The sequence below is a fragment of the Bos indicus x Bos taurus genome, chromosome 24 (genome assembly GCF_003369695.1).
Source record: "Bos indicus x Bos taurus breed Angus x Brahman F1 hybrid chromosome 24, Bos_hybrid_MaternalHap_v2.0, whole genome shotgun sequence".
Classification (NCBI taxonomy): Eukaryota; Metazoa; Chordata; class Mammalia; order Artiodactyla; family Bovidae; genus Bos; species Bos indicus x Bos taurus.
The window spans coordinates 21,343,409-21,348,097 of NC_040099.1; the positions used below are offsets into that span (position 1 = coordinate 21,343,409).

The following is a 4,689-nucleotide window of genomic DNA, read 5'->3' on the forward strand; positions in this document are numbered from 1 at the left end:
TGGGGTTGCAGAGAGTTGGACACGACTGAGCGACTGAACTGAACTGAACTGAATTGAAGTTTATAAATGTTGTCACCAAGTTGTGTCCGACTCTTTGCAACCACATGGACTGCAGCACACCAGGGCTCCCTGTCCTTCACCATCTCCCAGAGTTTGCCCAAGTTCATGTCCATTGAGTCGTTGATACCATCCAACCATCTCATCCTCTTGCATCCCCTTCTCCTCCTGCCTTCAGTCTTTCCCAACATCAAGGTCTTTTCCAATGAGTTGGCTGTTCGTATTAGATGGCCACAATATTGCAACTTCAGCATCAGTCCTTCCAATGAACATTCAGTGGGTTGCCATTTTGTATATGCTAATGCTTTTTATTTCCTTTGTCTGAATTCCTAAAAGAGAAATTACTGAGTGGAATGATATCCATATTTTAATTCCCTAGCAATGGTACCCCACTCCAGTACTCTTGCCTGGAAAATCCCATGGATGGAGGAGCCTGGTGGGCCGCAGTCCATGGGGTCCCTAAGAGTCGGACAAGACTCAGTGACTTCGATTTCACTTTTTACTTTCCTGCACTGGAGAAGGCAATGGCAACCCACTCCAGTGTTCTTGCCTGGAGAATCTCAGGGACGGGGGAGCCTCGTGGGCTGCCGTCTATGGGGTCGCACAGAGTCGGACATGACTGAAGCGACTTAGCAGCAGCAGCAGCAGATCATCCAAGAGAGGTTGTAGCAATTCACACTCCCAGCATCAATATCTGAGAAAGCTGGGTCAAATTGGATAGGTGAAAAGGTGAAGGTCATTAGCTTACTTAAATACCACTGAGATAAAACCTCTTTTAATTTATTTCTTGATGGTTTGCATTTTCTTTTGTGAAAAGTAATCTTCATTGAGTTGTTTATCAATTTCTGGGAATCTTTGTATTTTGGTGAAATTCAGCCTCTGCTTGTCATTTATGATGCAATGTTTCCTTACTTAACTTTTTTTTTCTTGTATAAAAGATTAAATTTATTGGTCTTTTTGGGGAATTTGATGCATCATCAGTGTATTACAAGTGAGCCATTAATCTTGTAGCTTTATCAACATTAACTGGTACGTTTTCATGACACTGTTGAGATATCAGTTGTTTCTGTAGGGGTTCAAGGGAAAGGCCTTTTGAGAAGTTTGCCAGTTCCTTTTGTATATCTATAAAAGCTTTATTCACTCTGTTAACTTTTTCATCATTCACAATGTTTATCTTCTTAAGGTTAGTGGTAACAGGTTTTGCTTTATTTTTAACCTTAAAGCTTTTTTTGGCTGGCTATGTGGAATACATTCCTGGAATTCTCCCCTCTTAGTTTGTTCTTGCCTATTGTCAGGGCTCCAATACCCTCGTGCAGCTTCTCAAATTCCAGGTGATGCCATCTGCACGTGCAATATCCAGCTCCTTACTTAACTTTTATCCTTGAAAGGTTTATAGCATTTTGCCCCCCAAGATTTTATATGTGGTTAGACTCTTCATGAGTCAGTCTGGGTTTTCTATATAGCTTTAAAGTGAAAGTGAAAGTGAAGTCGCTCAGTCGTGTCCGACTCTCTACGACCCCATGGACTGTAGCTTGATAGGTTCCTCTGTCCATGGGATTCTCCAGGCAAGAATACTGGAGTGAGTTGCCATTTCCTTCTCCAACAGTATGTATTCAGTTCAGTTCAGTTCAGTCACTCAGTTGTGTTCGACTCTTTGCGAATCCACGAATCACAGCACGCCAGGCCTCCCTGTCCATCACCAACTCCCAGAGTTCACTCAGACCACGTCCATCGAGTCACTGATGCCATCCAGCCATCTCATCTTCTGTCATCCCCTTCTCCTCCTGCCCCCAATCCCTCCCAGCATCACAGTCTTTTCCAATGAGTCAACTCTTCACATGAGGTGGCCAAAGGACTGGAGTTTCAGCTTCAGCATCATTCCTTCCAAAGAAATCCCAGGGCTGATCTCCTTCAAAATGGACTGGTTGGATCTCCTTGCAGTCCAAGGGACTCTCAAGAGTCTTCTCCAACACCACAGTTCAAAGGCATCAATTCTTTGGCGCTCAGCCTTCTTCACAGTCCAACTCTCACATCCATACGTGACCACAGGAAAAACCATAGCCTTGACTAGATGAACCTTTGTTGGCAAAGTAATGTCTCTGCTTTTGAATATGCTATCTAGTTTGGTCATAACTTTCCTTCCAAGGAGTAAGCGTCTTTTAATTTCATGGCTGCAGTCACTATCTACGGTGACTTTGGAGCCCAAAAAGATAAAGTCTGACACTGTTTCCACTGTTTCCCCATCTATTTCCCATGAAGTGATGGGACCGGATGCCATGATCTTCGTTTTCTGAATGTTGAGCTTTAAGCCAACTTTTTCACTTTTACTTTCATCAAGAGGCTTTTGAGTTCCTCTTCACTTTCTGCCATAAGGGTGGTGTCATCTGCATATCTGAGGTTACTGATATTTCTCCCGGAAATCTTGATTCCAGCTTGTGTTTCTTCCAGTCCAGCGTTTCTCATGATGTACTCTGCATATAAGTTAAATAAGCAGGGTGACAATATACAGCCTTGACGTACTCCTTTTCCTATTTGGAACCGGTCTGTTGTTCCATGTCCAGTTCTAACTGTTGCTTCCTGACCTGCATACAGATTTCTCAAGAGGCAGGTCAGGTGGTCTGGTATTCCCATCTCTTGAAGAATTTTCCAGTTTATTGTGATCCACACAGTCAAAGGCTCTGACATAGTCAATAAAGCAGAAATAGATGTTTTTCTGGAACTCTCTTGCTTTTTCAGTGATCCAGCAGATGTTGGCAATTTGATCTCTGGTTCCTCTACCTTTTTTAAAACCAGCTTGAACATCAGGAAGTTCATGGTTCACGTATTGCTGAAGCCTGGCTTGGAGATTTTTGAGCATTACTTTACTAGTATGTGAGATGAGTGCAATTGGGCAGTAGTTTGAGCATTCTTTGGCATTGCCTTTCTTTGAGATTGGAATGAAAACTGACCTTTTCCAGTCCTGTGGCCACTGCTGAGTTTTCCAAATTTGCTGGCATTTGAGTGCAGCACTTTCACAGCATCATCTTTCAGGATTTGAAATAGCTCAACTGGAATTCCATCACCTCCATAATGATGCTTTCTAAGGCCCACTTGACTTCACATTCCAGAATGTCTGGCTCTAGGTGAGTGATCACACCATCGTGATTATCTGGGTTGTGAAGATGTTTTTTGTACAGTTATTCTGTGTATTCTTGCCACCTCTTCTTAATATCTCCTGCTTCTGTTAGGTTCATACTCTTTCTGTCCTTTATCGAGCTCATCTTTGCATGAAATGTCCCCTTGGTATCTCTAATTTTCTTGAAGAGATCTCTAGTCTTTCCCATTCTGTTGTTTTCCTCTATTTCTTTGCATTGATCGCTGAGGAAGGCTTTCTTATCTCTTCTTGCTTTTCTTTGGAACTCTGCATTCAGATGTTTATATCTTTCCTTTTCTCCTTTGCTTTTCACTTCTCTTCTTTTCATAGCTATTTCTAAGGCCTCCTCAGACAGCCATTTTGCTTTTTTGCATTTCTTTTCCATGGGGATGGTCTTGATCCCTGTCTCCTGTACAATGTCATGAACCTCATTCCATAGTTCATCAGGCACTCTATCTATCAGATCTAGGCCCTTAAATCTATTTCTCACTTCCACTGTATAATTATAAGGGATTTGATTTAGGTCATACCTGAATGGTCTAGTGGTTTTCCCTACTTTCTTCAATTTCAGTCTGAATTTGGCAATAAGGAGTTCATGATCTGAGCCACATTCAGCTCCTGGTCTTGTTTTGGTTACTTTATTATGCTGAAGCTAGACAACTGACTATTCATCCAAATGTTTTTCTCATACTTGTCTAGATTGATTTCTTCCATGTACATCTTTAATCCATATGAGATATATTTTCACTTAAGTATGAGGTAGAGCATGTAACTGAATTTTTTTCCAGATGGACAAAGATCCCAGATATGCAAAGATTCCTCACTAGTCTTTTTCTTCTGGAATTGAAGCTTAAAAAAATATGCAGTGAACACTGAATATGTGCCAGGCACTTTTTAAAGCATCTTATTTATGTCAACTCATGTAATCTTCACAACCCCATGGCATAGGTGAAATGACAGTTTCTCTGTATGAGTTTTTAAAAATAAAGTTGCAGCTACTTCTAGATTCTCTTATCTGTTTAATGCTCCGTGCTTGGTCGCTCAGTGGTGTCTGACTCTGCGACTCCAGGGACTATAGCCCTTCAGGCCCCTCTGTCTGTAGGGTTCTCCAGGTAAGAGTACTGGAGTCGGTTGCCATTCCCTTCTCTAGGGGATCTTCCTGACCCAGTGATCCAACCCCTCCCCTGGGTCAGTGTCCCTTCGTCTCTTTCACCAGCCAGTAAAGCAGAAGAAGAGAACTGTGCCATATGTGCACGTGCGCACATTCTTCTGGCCCCCATTGCACTTTCTTTCAGCTGTCCCTCTTCTGTCTGCTCTGAGCACTGCACTCCTGTATCCCAATCCTTCGGGCAGGACCTTTACTTGCATCACAACTTGTCTTCTCAGGTGTCATGGGGCCCAGAAGGCACCCTTGCCTTCCCCCCACAACCGGCCCTCCCGCCCAGTCTCCTTCCTTCTCAGCCCCACCAAGAACCTGCTTCCTCTTCCCACCCCCTATA

General features: G+C 42.9%; 1 pseudogene; it reads right to left on the minus strand.

Moving 5' to 3' along the window:
• Positions 1 to 1,042: 1,042 nt before the first annotated feature.
• Positions 1,043 to 3,910, minus strand: LOC113882806 (annotated as a pseudogene).
• Between the last annotated feature and the right edge of the window lie 779 nt (positions 3,911 to 4,689).